Genomic DNA, 15475 nt, shown 5'->3' on the forward strand with positions numbered 1-15475 from the left:
GGTATTAAGGTTCAAATTACCCCTTGTTACGTTCCCCGAGGGGTCTAGTTTCCAAAATGGTATGCCATGTGTTTTTTTTTTGCTGTCCTGGCATCATAGGGGCTTCCTAAATGCGGCATGCCCCCAGAGCAAAATTCGCTTTCAAAAAGCCAAATGTGACTCCTTCTCTTCTGAGACCTGTAGTGCGCCAGTAGAGCACTTTTCACACCCATATGGGGTGTTTTCTGAATCAGGAGAAATTGGGCTTCAAATTTTGAGGGGTATTTTCTGCTATTACCCTTTTTAAAATTGTAAAAATTTTGGGAAACCAAGCATTTTAGGTAAAAAAAATATATATTTTTTTACATATGCAAAAGTCGTGAAACACCTGTAGGGTATTAAGGTTCACATTACCCCTTGTTACGTTCCCCGAGGGGTCTAGTTTCCAAAATGGTATGCCATGTGTTTTTTTTTTTTTGCTGTTCTGGCACCATAGGGGCTTCCTAAATGCGGCATGCCCCCAGAGCAAAATTTGCTTTCAAAAAGCCAAATGTTACTCCTTCTCTTCTGAGACCTGTAGTGCGCCAGCAGAGCACTTTTCACCCCCCATATGGGGTGTTTTCTGAATAGGGAGAAATTGGGCTTCAAATTTTGGGGGGTATTTTCCGCTATTACCCTTTTTAAAAATGTAAACATTTTGGGAAAACAAGCATTTTAGGTTAAAAAATTTTTTTTTTTTTACATATGCAAAAGTCGTGAAACACCTGTAGGGCATTAAGGTTCACGTTACCCATTGTTACGTTCCCTGAGGGGTCTAGTTTCCAAAATGGTATGCCATGTGTTTTTTTTTTGCTGTTCTGGCACCATAGGGGCTTCCTAAATGCGGCATGCCCCCAGAGCAAAATTTGCTTTCAAAAAGCCAAATGTGACTCCTTCTCTTCTGAGACCTGTAGTGCACCAGAAGAGCACTTTTCACCCCCATGCGAGGTGTTTTCTGTATCGGGAGAAATTGGGCTTCAAATTTTGGGGGGTATTTTCTGCTATTACCCTTTTTAAAAATGTAAAATTTTTGGGAAACCAAGCACTTTAGGTAAAAAAAATATATATTTTTTTTACATATGCAAAAGTCGTGAATCACCTGTAGGGTATTAAGGTTCACTTTACCCCTTGTTACGTTCCCTGAGGGGTCTAGTTTCCAAAATGGTATGCCATGTGTTTTTTTTTTGCTGTCCTGGCACCATAGGGGCTTCCTAAATGCGGCATGCCCCCCAAAAACCATTTGTCGCTCCTTCCCTTCTGAGCCCTCTACTGCGCCCGCTGAACAATTAACATAGACCTATGAGGTATGTGCTTACTCGAGAGAAATTGGGTTTCAAATACAAGTAAAAATTTTCTCCTTTTTATCCCTTGCAAAAATTTAAAAATTGGGTCTACAAGAACATGCGAGTGTAAAAAATGAAGATTTTGAATTTTCTCCTTCACTTTGCTGCTATTCCTGTGAAACACCTAAAGGGTTAATACACTTACTGAATGTTTTTTTGAATACTTTAGGGGGTGTAGTTTTTATAATGGGGTCTTTTATGGGGTATTTCTAATATGAAGACCCTTCAAATCCACTTCAAAACTGAACTGGTCCCTGAAAAATAGTGAGTTTGAAAATTTTGTGAAAAATTTCAAAATTGCTACTGAACTTTGAAGCCCTATGGTGTCTTCCAAAAGTAAAAACTCATAAATTTTATGATGCAAACATAAAGTAGACATATTGTATATGTGAACCCAAAAAAAATATATTTTGAATATCCATTTTCCTTACAAGCAGAGAGCTTCAAAGTTAGAAAAATGCAACATTTTCATTTTTTTCATCAAATTTTGGGATTTTTCACCAAGAAAGGATGCAAGTTACCATAACATTTTACCACTAAGTTAAAGTAGAATATGTCACGAAAAAACAATCTCGGAATCAGAATGATAACTAAAAGCATTCCAGAGTTATTAATGTTTAAAGTGACAGTGGTCAGAATTGCAAAAAACGCTCCGGTCCTTAAGGTATAAAATGGCCTGGTCCTTAAGGGGTTAAGCAATTGTCAGACTGTACCTTTGTATGCACAAGAGCGCAGTATCCCATATACTAAGTGTAACCCCCTTGTGATTTAGTGTAATTTATATATGAAATCTCTGAGTATTTATCTATTTATGAACTATATTTCTATACTGTGAGTTGTCTGAAGAAGGGCCCTGCCGAAGACCTCACTTCAGAGTTTTTTAAATGAATGTAATTTTATCACAAATAAATGTGATTTTATGCTAGACACAATAGTCCAGATTTATCAATCTGTGTGAGAGAAAAAATTGAGTGATTTCCCCACAGTGACCAATCACAGCTCATGTTTCACTTTACCAGAGCTTGTTAGCTGAGCTGTGATTGGTTGCTGTGGGAAAATCTCTCCACTTTTTCTCTCACACAGTTTGATAAATATGGGCCAATCTCTTCCCTTTTTATCTTCTGAACTTCCTTTAGTCTCTCTTTAACCTTAGCCTAGTAGGACTGCTCCGTTGTCTTTTTATTTTTTATAGGTTAATAATTGACTTTGTTGAACCATCTCCTTTGATAGGTATTAGAGGATGAATGCAAAGTTGTCCATCTGGACTTAGTATAGTTATCTTTATTTCCAACCAGAGACAGATTATAGGGAAAGCAATAATGAGTAATTTCTAGGGGTCTCCACCACCCAGATTTCCCCATTGTTTTCTAAGAGAACGTTAGAACTGGGCGGTATGACCAAATATGTGTATAACGGTATTTTTGTAACTTATGGCGGTTCCATGGTATATAACGGTATTTCTTTCACCCCCACCACTCCCCCCCACCCAAAATCATGTGCTGTTCTGCTCCCCCACCAAATCATGTTACCCGCCAGCGCTGTTCTGCTCTCCCCCAATTAATTATCAGCCCAGCAGGGTACTACTCACATATGTCACCCGCAAACACTGCCCTCCTACTTTTTGTTGGGGGTCGCCGGCGCTGGAACTCACTGTACGCCAGTGGTCTCCAACCTGCGGACCTCCAGATGTTGCAAAACTACAACTCCCAGCATGCCCGGACAGCCAACGGCTGTCCGGGCATGCTGGGAGTTGTAGTTTTGCAACAGCTGGAGGTCCGCAGGTTTTAGACCACTGCTGTATGCTGTATCCCTATGCCCGAGCTGCAAAAGATAAAGAAAATAAACTTTAACTTACCTACGTCGGCCTTACGCTGGGGACTGGAACGTCGGACAGCCGCAATTTCTCCTGAGTACGGAAATAACCCATATGTGGGCATAAAATGCTCTGCGGGCGCACAACAAGGTTCAGGAATGAGAGTGCACTATGTACATTTGAGGCCTAAATTGGTGATTTGCACAGGGGTGGCTGATTTTACGGCGGTTCTGACAAAAAAATAAATACCCATGTGTGACCCCATTTTGGAAACTACACCCCTCATGGAACTTAACAAGGGGAATAGTGAGCCTTAACACCCCACAGGTGTTTGACAAATTTTCGTTAAAGTTGGATTAGAAAATGAAGAAAAATATTTTTTTTTTCACTAAAACGCTGGTGTAACCCTAAATTTTTCATTTTCACAAGGGAAAATAGGAAAAAGCCCCCTAAAATTTGTAACCCCATTTCTTCTGAGTAAGAAAATTCTCCATATGGGGATGTAAAGTGCTTTGCGGGTGCACTACAATGCTCAAAAGAGAAGGAGCGCCACTTGAATTTTGGAGAGAAAATTGGTCTGGAATTGAAGGCCAGGTGTGTTTATAAAGCCCCCATAGTGTCAGAACAATGGACCCCCCCCACATGTGACCCCATTTTGGAAACTACACCCCTCATGTAATGTAATAAGGGGTACAGTGAGCATTTACATCCCGACAGGTGTCTGACAGATTTTTGGAACAGTGGTCCGTGAAAATGAAAAATTTAATTTTTCACGGGGGACTTTGTAAACGCACATGGCCCCTGACTTCCATTCCAAACAAATTCTCTCTCTAAAAGCTCAATGGTGCTCCTCCGCTTCTGAGCATTGTAGTGCGCCTGCAGAGCACTTGACTTCCACACATGGGGTATTTCCATACTCAGAAGAATTGGGTTTACAAATTTTGGGGGTCATTTTCTCCTATTACCCCTTGTAAGAATGTAAAATTTGGGGAAAAAACTGCATTTTAGGGAAATAATTTTTTTTTTCATTTACACATCCGACTTTAAAAAAAAGTCAGCGAACACCTGTGGGGTGTTAAGGCTCACTGTACCCCTTCTTACATTCCTTGAGGGGTGCAGTTTCCAAAACAGTAGGCCATGGGGGTGTTTATTTGCTTTTCTGGCACCATAGGGGCTTCCTAAATGCGACATGCTCCCCAAAAACCATTTCAGCAAAATTTGCTTTCCAAAAGCCAAATGTGACTCCTTCTCCTCTGAGCATTGTAGTGTGCCAGCAGAGCACTTGACGTCCACACATGGGGCATTTCCATACTCAGAAGAAAGTGAGTTACAAATTTTGGGGAGCATTTTATTTCATTACCCCTTGTAAAAATGTAAATTTGGGTGAAAACCAGCATTTTTGCGAAAAAAAATAATAATTTACACATCCAACTTTAACTAAAAGTCGTCAAACACCTGTGGGGTGTTAAGGCTCACTGTACCCCTTGTTATGTTCCTTGAGGGGTGTAGTTTCCAAAATATTATGCCATGTGTTTTTTTTTTGCTGGTCTGGCACCATAGGGGCTTCCTAAATGCGACTTGCCCCCCAAAAACCATTTCAGCAAAAAAATTTCCAAAACCCAAATGTGATTCCTACTCTTCTGAGCATTGTAGTTTGCCCGCAGAGCATTTTACGTCCTAACATGGAGTATTTCCATACTCAGAAGAGATGGTATTACACATTTTGGGGGGCGTTTTTTCCCATTACCCTTTGTAAAAATGGTAAATGTGGGAAAAAACTGCACTTCATTGAAATTTTTTTTTCATTTACACATCAGACTTTAACGAAAAGTCGTCAAACACCTGTGGGGTGTTGAGGCTCACTGGACCCCTTGTTATGTGCCTTTGCTGTTCTAATACCATAGGGGCTTCCTAAATGTGACATGCCCCTAAAAAAACATTTCAGAAAAACTCACTCTCAAAAATCCCATTGTCGCTCCTTCCCTTCTGAGCCCTCTACTGCGCCCGCCGAACACTTCACATACACATATGAGCTATGCTGCACTCCTGTCTAAGTTGCTGGTGCTGCAGTCCATCCATTTTCAATTGGTGGACTCTGCACCTTTCAGAGGACTTATGGCTTGTGCCGAGCCGAGGTGGAGAGTGCCAAGCCGTCATTTCTTTGTGAAGAAGGCAGTACCAGCCCTGCAAAATTTGTGGAAGTGCTTGAGCCTGTCGGTGTGTACCAAAGTGCACGGCAGCATTGACGTGTGGGGCTGTAACTATGGTCAGGGAGAATACATATCCTTTACGGATCACTGGGTTAATGTGGTTCCTGCACAGCCACAACACCAACTCGGACAGGTCACGTCGCTTCCTCCTCCACGCTCTCAGGCCGTTGGTCCTGTGTGCGACTCCGCCTCCTCATCCTCCATCGTGTCCTCAGCCTCCACTGCCCAGACAAGTCTCAGTGGCACTTCAGCATACCTGTGTGCAGGGCACGGCAGTGTCACACTGTTCTTCACATGGTTTGCCTTGGCTAAAAGAGTCACACGGGAGGAACTGCTAAAAGTCATTTGTAAAGAAATCAGAGCATGGCTTACTCCACGAAAACTGGAAATGGGAACCATGGTGACCGACAACGGGAAGAACATCTTGCATGCTCTGCAGCTGGGAAGGCTGAGCCATGCGCCCTGCATGGCACACGCATTCAATCTGGTTTTTAAGCAGTTCCTGAAGTGTTCCCCCCATTTGCAAGACAACCTAACAATGAGAAGGAAACTTTGCATGCACTTCAGCCACTCGTACACCCTCCTTGAGCTGCAGCGTCAAAATGGTATCCCCCAACATAGTCTGATTTGTGACGCTGCCACACGTTGAAATTCAACCCTCCATATGTTGAACTCCTCTGTGTAACTTCAATGTGAACTAGAGGCAGCTCCTACATGACACCTGCCGTTTGCTCAGGCCCTTTGAGGAGGTCACATTATTAGTAAGTCGCCAGGATTATGGGATGAATGACATCATTCCACTGCTTCATTTCTTACAACACATGTTGAAATCGATGGCTGGTCAGGGCACTGGAGACGTGGTGCCTACATCTCACGGCCACATGAGCCCTGAGGGGCTAAACTGGAGGAGGAGGAGGGGAACAGTGGATCACAGGTTTGGTTTTGCCAAATTGGCGTTTTCTAGTATTCTGACAGGAGAGGAGGAGCAGGAGAATCCAGAGGAGCTAGAGGGTGATGAGGAAGGCGAGCCAGGACCCAGACACACCGTGGCAGTATGCAGTGGAGATGAAGGCTGGGAGTCCCTCCGAGTCACTTGCACAAATGGCATGATGCATGCTCACTTACTTGCGAAGTCACAGCTGAATTGTCGCCATTCAGCGGAATGACTTATGGATCTCCACCTTATTGGACCCTCGCTACCGCCACAAAATAGGGGCCTTTTTTACACCCACTGAGAGGGAGGACAAAATTATCTACTACAGAAGCATCCTATGTATTCAGTTGGCCGATGCCTATCGGCGCCATCATCCATCCTCTCGCAGGTCTGAATCGGGGGACCCCCTGCACTCACCTTCCACTGCCATGGCTGTTGAGGAGGGGTGGGGTGGCAGGAGCAGTACCACTCCATCAGCAGCAGCCTGAGCCTACAGTCACTGATGAGTAGCTTTCTTCACCCACATAGTGAAGCAACCAATCAGCAGCAGGTAGACCTGGAGCAGGACCTGAACCAGCAGGTGGTGGCATACATTGACATGCCCATGCCTACATACCTTGAAGATCCGCTGGACTTCTGGGCAGCCAAATTTGATTTGTGGCCGCAACTAGCAGAGTTTGCCCTGGAAAAGCTGTCCTGCCCGGCCAGTAGTGTGCTATTAGAGCAGGTGTTTTTTGTGGCAGGGGCCATAGTCACCCAAAGGAGAACTCATCTGTCCAGGTAGGATTTCCAACCAGCAATGCCTGATGCATGAGAGTAGATTGACCATGGTGCCACACCAACACTTCACAAATAGGGATAGTGCCAAACAGATTTAAAGGAGTAGTCCAGTGGTGAACAACTTATCCCCTATTCTAAGGATAGGGGATAAGTTTGAGATCGCAGGGGGTCCGACCGCTGGGGCCCCCTGCGATCTCCTGTACGGAGCCCCGACAGACCGCGGGAAGGGGGCATGTCGACCTCAGCACGAAGCGGCGGCCGACACGCCCCCTCAATACAACTCTATGGCAGAGCCGAAGCGCTGCCTTCGGCAATCTCCGGCTCTGCCATAGAGATGTATTGAGGGGGCGTGTCGGCCGCCGCTTCGTGTGGGGGTCAACACCCGCTATCTGGCCGGAGAGCCTGGCCCCCATTCAGAGAGATCGCAGGGGGCCCCAGCGGTCGGACCCCCCCGCGATCTCAAACTTATCCCCTATCCTTAGGATAGGGGATATGTTTTTCACCACTCGACTACCCCTTTAAGGCCCTGCTCCCCAATTACAAACATTCCTCCGCATCAGACCTTTTTTCACCCACCTTCTTCACCAGGTACTGGTCATGCCACCCAATGCACCACTCTGTCGCCGGGTCACTTTCAGGACTCCTGATGCTGATGCTGCCACCTCCAGGCTGTCTCTTTCAGCCACTACACGGTCTCTTCTCATGCTTCAGCTAACTCCGGGCTGTGTCATTCCACCACTATATGGTCTCCTCATGCTTCAGCCACCTCCAGGCTGTGCCATTCATCCAATATATGGTTTACTGATGCTTCAGCCAGCTCCAGTCTGTGTCATTCAGCAACTAAATGGTTTAGTGATGCTGCTTGGCCTAGGACATTACCTATAAATGTTTTTGGTAGCACTAGGTACCATACATCTTCAATGGAAATTTCAAAATGCTTCTTTTATTCTTAGAGATTGTGAGGCCCTATTCTCTCTTCATCTGCCGCCAACTCCAGGCTGTTCCATTCAGCCACTATATGGTTTCCTCCTACTGGTGACACCTCCAGGCTCTGTCAGTGTGCTGCCATGTGATATGTGACTCCTTGTTAGATTTGGTCCTTTACCCACACGCCAGGGCTCAGGACACTAAAACTTGGGATTTAAAAGTTCCATTTCAAAATCCTCAATTTCAAAATCTTAAATTTCTATTTAACTTGTTGGGGACCCGTGAGAATTTCGATCCCCGCCGCTAGTCGGACGGGGATCAGAATGGTATGCCTGCTGAAATCATTCAGCAGGCATCCCATGCAAATGCCTGGGGGGGTCCTGAGACCCCTCAATGTCGACGCAAATCGCCGATCAATTCAGATTGGCGATTCGCTGAGTTTCCGGGCTGATCGGGTCTCTGATGACCCGATAGCCTGGAAAATAGGGATGATCAGAGCTGTCAGAGTGCGACAGAGCGGGGGAAAGATGGCGGCGGACCGGTGGTGGATGCGGCGGGGATCGCCGGTGCCGGTTACCTGGCTTCACCCAGGGACCGAGGACCAGGGACTGGCAACTGCAGGAGGCGGTAGGTAAGTGGAGGCAGCGGCAGTGGTTTCCTAGATACTGCAGTGAAGATCGCCGTAAAGTGATCTTCACTGCTGTACCTAGGAGTTTCAAAACTACAACTCCAAGCATGCTCAGACAGCCTTTGACTGTCTGGGCATGCTGGGAGTTGTAGTTTTGCAGCATCTGGAGGGCCACAGTTTGGAGACCACTGTCCATCCAGATGTTGCTAAACTATCCAGGCACTGTCCAGGCATGCCGGGAGTTGTAGTTCTGTAACATCTGGCCCTTCAGATGTTGCAGAACTACAACTCCCAACATGCTTGGACAGTCTGAGCATGCTGGGAGTTGTAGTTTTGCAACATCTGGAAGAGCACTGTTTGGAGACCACTATACAGTGTGTCCAAACTGTAGCAGTCCAGATGTCAATTCAAAGCATGCTGAGACTGTCCAGGCATGCTGGGAGTTGTATATCTACAGCTACCAGCATGCCTGGGCAGTCTGGGCATGCTTGGAATTGAAGTCTTGCAACATCTGGAGAGCTACAGTTTGGAGACCACTACACAGTGGTCTCCAAACTGTTCTCCTCCAGTTTTTTCATAACTACAACTCCCAACATGCCCTTCGGCTGTCTGGGCATGCTGGGAATTGTAGTATTGCAACAACTGGAGGCGCACTGGTTGGGAAACATTGTCTGTTTCCAAACTCAGTGTTTTCCAACCTGTGTGCCTCCTGCTGTTACAAAACTATAACTCCCAGCATGCACTGACACACCATGCATGCTGGGAGTTGTAGTTTTGCAACAGCTGGAGGCACATTGGTTGGGAAACGCTTAGTTAGGAAACAGAGTGTGGTGCGGAAACACTGCGGTAGTCTGTTACCTAACTCAGTGTTTCCCAATCCCAACCAGTGTGCCTCCAGCTGTTGCATAACTACAACTCCCGTTATGCATGGTCTGTCAGTGCATGCCGGGAGTTGTAGTTTTGGTACATTCACATGGGCAGGGGTTTACATCAAGTTTGCCGCTTCAAGTTTGAGATGCGGCAAATGTTCCGCTGCAGCGGGAAACTCACTGTAAACTGCCGCCCATGTGAATGTACCCTAAAAACACTACAGTACACTACCTCTAAATAAAGAGTAAAACACTACATATACACTACACCCTTACACTGTGCCCCCCGCCAATAAAAATGAAAAACGTCTTGTACGTCAGTTTTTCCAAAATGGAGACTCCAGCTGTTGCAAAATAACAACTCCCAGTATTGCCGGACAGCTATTGACTGTCCAGGCATGTTGGGAGTTTTTCAACAGCTGGAGGCACCCTGTTTGGAGAAAAATGACGTACAGTATTTTTGGTGGAGGAGGCAAGTGTAACGCTTGCATCCGGGTACACCCCTATGAAAATCCTTAATTTAGGCCTCAAATGCGCATGGCGCTCTCTCACTTCAGAGCCCTGTTTTATTTCAAGGCCACAGTTTAGGGCCACACATGGGGTATCACTGTACTTGGGAGAAATTGTGCTACAAATTTTGGGGGGCTTTTTCTCCTTTTACCTCTTATGAAATGGTAAAGTTGGGTTCTACCCCAGCATGTTAGCGTAAATTTTTATTTTTTTTCTCTAACATCCTGGTGTTGCCCCATTCTTTTCATTTTCATGAGAGGAAATAAAGACCCCTAAAATTTGTAACACAATTTCTCCCAAGAACAAAAATACCCCAAATGTGGACATAAAATGCTCTGCGGACGCACAACAAGGCTCAGGAGTGAGAGCGCACTATGTACATTTGAGGCCTAAACTGGTGATTTGCACAGGGGTGGCTGATTTCACAGTGGTTCTGACCAGGGCCGCCATCAGTGGGGTACAGCCAGTACCACAGTAATGGTCCCGGGCTCCCAGGGAGGCCTGGGGGCCCCCGCTGTACCCCCCCCTGCTGCGGGCGCAGCACAGAAGGGCTGGACTTATGGATGGACCCTCCATCCTGAGAAGGGCCCCGCCGCTGCAGCACCATCTTCCTTTAAAATATTCAGCCTGCACTACTTTAATGTCAGTGCAGGCGCTGGGGCTGTGGCCGCACTGACTCTCTGGGAGGAGAGAGATGCTCCTCCTCCCCTTCCCCCCACACTACTCTGCGTGCAGGCTGCAGCCCTATAGGAGCAGGAGTATACTTTGCTTCCTGTTCCACCGAGGATTCCGACACCCGCCTGCACTGAGGCCACCCATCAAGGTATCATCAGGTAACTTTCTGGGGGGAAAGAGGGAAGGGAACAAATTGCTGTTTAGGGGTCAGTGGGTGATTTCTCAATGTTTCCTGAGCAGGGTGCTGCCAGCTGTTGCAAAACTACAACTCCCAGCATGGTATGCTGGGAGATGTAATTAAGCAACAGCTGGATGCGCCCTGGTTGAGAAACACTGATCTATCTATCTATGTATCTATCTCCTACCTATCTATCTATCTATCTATGTATCTATGTATCTATCTATTTACCGTATATACTCGAGTATAAGCCGAGTTTTTCAGCACGATTTTTCGTGGTGAAAACACCCCCCTCGGCTTATACTCGAGTGAACTCTCCACCCGCAGTGGTCTTCAACCTGCGGACCTCCAGAGGTTTCAAAACTACAACTCCCAGCAAGCCTGGTCAGCCATCGGCTGTCCGGGCTTGCTGGGAGTTGTAGTTTTGAATCCTCCGGAGGTCCGCAGGTTTAAGACCACTGCGGCCTTCGACATCATCCAGCCCCCTCTCACCCCCTTTAGTTCTGTACAGTACTCGCCTCCGCTCGGCGCTGGTCCCGTGCTGCAGGACTGTCCGGAGAGGAGGTCGTCCGGTGGGATAGTGGTTCCGGGCTGCTATCTTCACCGGGGAGGCCTCTTCTAAGCGCATCGGGCCCGGCCCCAGAATAGTCACATTGCCTTGACGACGACGCAGAGGTACGTTCATTACCAACGTACTTCTGCGTCATCGTCAAGGCAACGCCTCTATTCTGGGCCCGAAGCGTGGAGAAGAGGCGCCCCCAGTGAAGATAGCAGCCCGGAACCACTATCCCACCGGACGACCTACTCACCGGACAGTCCTGCAGCACCGGACCAGCGCCGAACGGAGGCGAGTACTGTACAGAACTAAAGGGGGTGAGAGGGGGCTGGATGATGTCGAAGGCCGCAGTGGTCTTCAACCTGCGGACCTCCGGAGGTTTCAAAACTACAACTTCCAGCAAACTACAACTCCCAGCAAGCCGATGGCCGCCCGGGCTTGCTGGGAGTTGTAGTTTTGAAACCTCTGGAGGTCCGCAGGTTGAAGACCACTGAGGGCGGATGATGACAAGAGGATGATGAAGGGGGGGTGTGGGATGATGACAAGAGGATGATGAAGGGGGGGTGTGGGATGATGACAAGGGGATGATGAAGGGGGGGTGTGGGATGATTACAAGGGGATGATGAAGGGGGGTGGGGATGATGACAAGGGGATGATGAAGGGGGGGTGTGTGGGATGATGACAAGTGGATGATGACAGGTGATGATGATGAGGGTCTGGATGATGACAGGCGGTGATGATGATGAGGATGTTAATGACGGGGGTCTGGATGATGACAGGGGGGGATGATGTATTTCCCACCCTGGGCTTATACTCGAGTCAATAACTTTTCCTGGGATTTTGGGTTGAAATTAGGGGCCTCGGCTTATACTCGGGTCAGCTTATACTCGAGTATATACGGTATCTATCTATGTATCTATCTTCTATCTATCTATCTGTCTACCTCATACCTATCTATATCACATCTATCTATCTTATATCTATCTATCTTATATCTATCGTATATCTATCTATCTCATATCTATCTATCTATCTATCCATCCATTTATCTCATATCTATCTCCATGGCCAGATTAAGGCTGCTTGGAGGACAGAGCATGTTAGTATGATGGGCCCCCCCTTCCCTGAAAATAAACCAATACCGACACAGGCACATCTCTAAGCATCAACCACCCTGTGCATGTTTTCAGTGATTACAATTAACAAGCCTTCACATGCATGAGGGCATGGGCACTTCAGATTATGCAGCCCATTTTTTGGAGGGGGTCCATCTGCTGGGACCCCCATCAATTACATCAGTTCCAGTGGCTTTCCACCTACTGAAAATCTGCAACTCCCATAATGTCTTGAGAGCCTTAGGCATCATAGAAGTTGTAGTTTTGCAACAGTTGGGAAGCCACAGATTGGGGTACAGTTCCACTCATGATCACCTAGTCAGAAAGAATACACAATATAATGGCTCAAAGGTGATGTCTTCTCTGTTGTCTACCATTTTCTCCTTCAACCCGTCCAGATGGGGTTGCGGCTTCCAGCTACATCTTCCTCTGCAGAGTGTGATGCCCAGACATCATTGGTTCCTCATTTTGTCAGAAGATCCTTATCCTGTATATGAAAAAATAATCAATATGAGCCTGTTAGACACTGTGCCCCCTAAATATAATCCTGCCAAACACTAAGCCCCTGAAAATACTGCCACACACTGTTTCTTCTCATTTTGGCTGAATACCACTCCTCTACTGTCCTCCTCCAGACCCCTTTGTCCCCCCAGACCTCTGTGTCCCTTCCTCCAGATCCCTGTCTTCTCCTCCCTTGCCCCTCAGTCACCTTACACCCTTCGGTGATCTCAAATGCCTTAGTCCTCCTCCAGAACCCTATGTCCCCTCCTCCAACCAGACCCTCAGTCCTCCTACAGATCCCTCAGTCACCCCCAGTCCTCCTCAAGACCCCTCTTTCCCCTCCTCCTCTCAGTCCTCCTACAGACCCCTTAGTCACCCCCTAGACCCCTACATCATCACCCATCCTCCTCCAGACCCCTCTCTTCCCTCCTTATCCAACCCCTCGGTCCTCTTCCAGAGATCCTCATCACTCCACTGTCCCTTTCTCCAGACCCCTTTGTCCTTTTTATTTAGACTCTGTTCCCCACATACTGTTTCCTGAGTCCTATCCTTGCACTATTACATATATTGTATATTATCCCTGTACTGTGACATCATTGTGTATATTAACCCTGTACAGTGACTCACAGTACAGGGTTAATATGTACATTGACGCACTGTATACCTAATCGTCCTCCCTAATACATAAGGACAATTTTTATACAGATATTGTCATAGTTCCCTTGGTTCTATTGATGTTAAACACAGAACCTCATGTACAGATGACAATAAAACAAGTTGCATAGGGCTCATGGCTGAATTAAATATGTGAATTGCGCTAATGGTGTCAGCTATAGCACAGACATGGAAGAAATGTTTATTAAAAGGCCTATAGCACAGAGTGAGCTTATGAGGCAAACTTGGTGACAGGTTAAGATCATATACATGTACATGCATGCTTCATACACACAACACACGTACTGTACACATTACATACTGTACATGCTTCATACACACACACTGTACACATTACATACTGTACATGCATCATACACACACACTGTACACATTACATACTGTACATGCATCATACACACATACTATACACATTACATACTGTACATGCATCATACACACAACACACTGTACACATTACATACTGTATATGCATCATACACACATACTGTACACATTACATACTGTACATGCTTCATACACACACATACGGTACACATTACATACTGTACATGCATCATACACACATACTGTACACATTACATACTGTACATGCATCATACACACACATACTGTACACATTACATATTGTACATGCATGCTTCATACACACAACACACTGTACACATTACATACTGTACATGCATCATACACACATACTGTACACATTACATACTGTACATGCATGCTTCATACACACAACACACTGTACACATTACATACTGTACATGAATCATACACACACACATACTGTACACATTACATACTGTATATGCATGCTTCATACACACAACACACATATTGCATACATTACATACTGTACATGCATCATACACACACAACACACTGTACACATTACATACTGTACATGCATCATACACACATACTGTACACATTACATACTGTACATGCTTCATACACACAACACACATACTGTATACATTACATACTGTAAATGCATCATACACACATACTGTACACATTACATACTGTACATGCATGCTTCATACACACAATACACTGTACACATTACATACTGCACATGCATCGTACACACACATACTGTACACATTACATGTTGTAAATGCATGCTTCATAAACACACTGTACACATTACATACTGTACATGCATCATACACACACAACACACATACTGTACACATTATATACTGTAAATCCATCATACACACAACACAAATACTGTACACATTACATACTGTACATGCATCATACACACAACACACTGTACACATTACATACTATACATGCATCTTACACACACATACTGTACACATTACATACTGTACATGCATGCTTCATACACAAACAACACACTGTACACATTACATACTGTACATGCATCATACACACACACATACTGTACACATTACATACTGTACATGCATTCATTCAGGGGCAGATCCAGAGTCTAGTCTCGTGAGGAGCACAATCAGAGTAGCGTGCAGTGGTCGACCTGCCCCCTCCCATACACTTGAATTGAGGGGGCGTGGCGTGAAGTCACACCCACGCCCCTCTTGACGTCACACCACGCCCCTCAATGCAAGTCTATGGGAGGAGTCATGTCAACCCTAGCAGCCAGCACCCAGCATTCGGAACACAATGTTCCGAACACTGGGGCAGTGGACTACCCCTTTAAGTATGCAGCACAGTTCCCCCCACATTAGGTTGGCAGTATAGTTCCCC

The 15475-nt window shown here is 46.0% G+C and overlaps 1 protein-coding gene across 2 annotated transcripts in view; it reads right to left on the reverse strand.

The window, feature by feature from the left end:
• Positions 1–15475, reverse strand: part of LOC130291272 (protein kinase C delta type-like) — a 171828-nt gene that overhangs the window by 13141 nt on the left and 143212 nt on the right. Inside the window, exon 5 of one of the 2 annotated variants that reach the window (XR_008847858.1) lies at positions 12964–13043. The exons of the other annotated variant lie outside the window; for it this stretch is intronic. The gene's annotated coding sequence lies outside the window, so the exon portion shown is untranslated. Of the gene's footprint in view, positions 1–12963; positions 13044–15475 lie in introns of those variants that run through there. 2 annotated transcript variants of the gene reach the window in all.

This window comes from Hyla sarda, chromosome 9, assembly GCF_029499605.1.
Source record: "Hyla sarda isolate aHylSar1 chromosome 9, aHylSar1.hap1, whole genome shotgun sequence".
NCBI classification, from domain to species: domain Eukaryota; kingdom Metazoa; phylum Chordata; class Amphibia; order Anura; family Hylidae; genus Hyla; species Hyla sarda.